The following is a 767-nucleotide window of genomic DNA, read 5'->3' as shown; positions in this document are numbered from 1 at the left end:
CTAAATGGTTTTCAATACGTTTTTCTCGGCTTCTGCATTTTATTTATTTTTTCCCACAATGGTCCAGCATGCTCCCTCTTTTCCTACAACCGTCACCCTTTCTCCTCTCATTTTCCTATACCTTTGCAACCCCCATACCCCTCCCATACCTCTACCCAGGCAGCGGTGGTGAATGGTGTTGCTTTGCGATGTGTGATGGCGGTGATAGTGGGCAACCTTCGTTTACTTTATATGGAAGAAAACGGGAGGAAGTTGTGATTAGCGGCGGCCTGCAGGACGACGGGTTCATAGGGGATTCCCGAAGGTCGATTTCGCTATTAAAACCAAACGAGGTGCTAGTCCTTATGGGGTAGCGAGTTGGAGAGGCAAAGGGTCCGTTTTAGCATTCCTTGGAAGCGGATGAATGGGCGCTGGCAACGGTAGCAAGGTCGGGTTGGTGCTGCTGGCATGGGAAGGAGGGGCGGGGAGGGGGGACTATGTTATTTTACGAAAGGATGAACGCAGAAGAAAAAAAAGTAGTTGCAGATGAGGATTTGGGAGAGATAGGGGTAGGGGAGGGGACTAATCTGCCATCTTATAAGGGAAATTTTGTCGAAAAGAAGGCATAAGAAACGGGACCAGGTACTATTCGTATCCCTGTGAAGTGGGTCAGTAGAGAAAGCTTTTTATATTTTTATTGCAAGCCTTTTTGTGCTGTATGCAAATGGATTGGTAGTTTTTGTGGTATACTGATGCGCCTCCGTGCTTGGTGTAGTTGTTACTTTCCT

Source organism: Penaeus monodon, chromosome 19 (assembly GCF_015228065.2).
Source record: "Penaeus monodon isolate SGIC_2016 chromosome 19, NSTDA_Pmon_1, whole genome shotgun sequence".
NCBI lineage: Eukaryota > Metazoa > Arthropoda > Malacostraca > Decapoda > Penaeidae > Penaeus > Penaeus monodon.
This window is presented reverse-complemented; position numbering follows the sequence as displayed.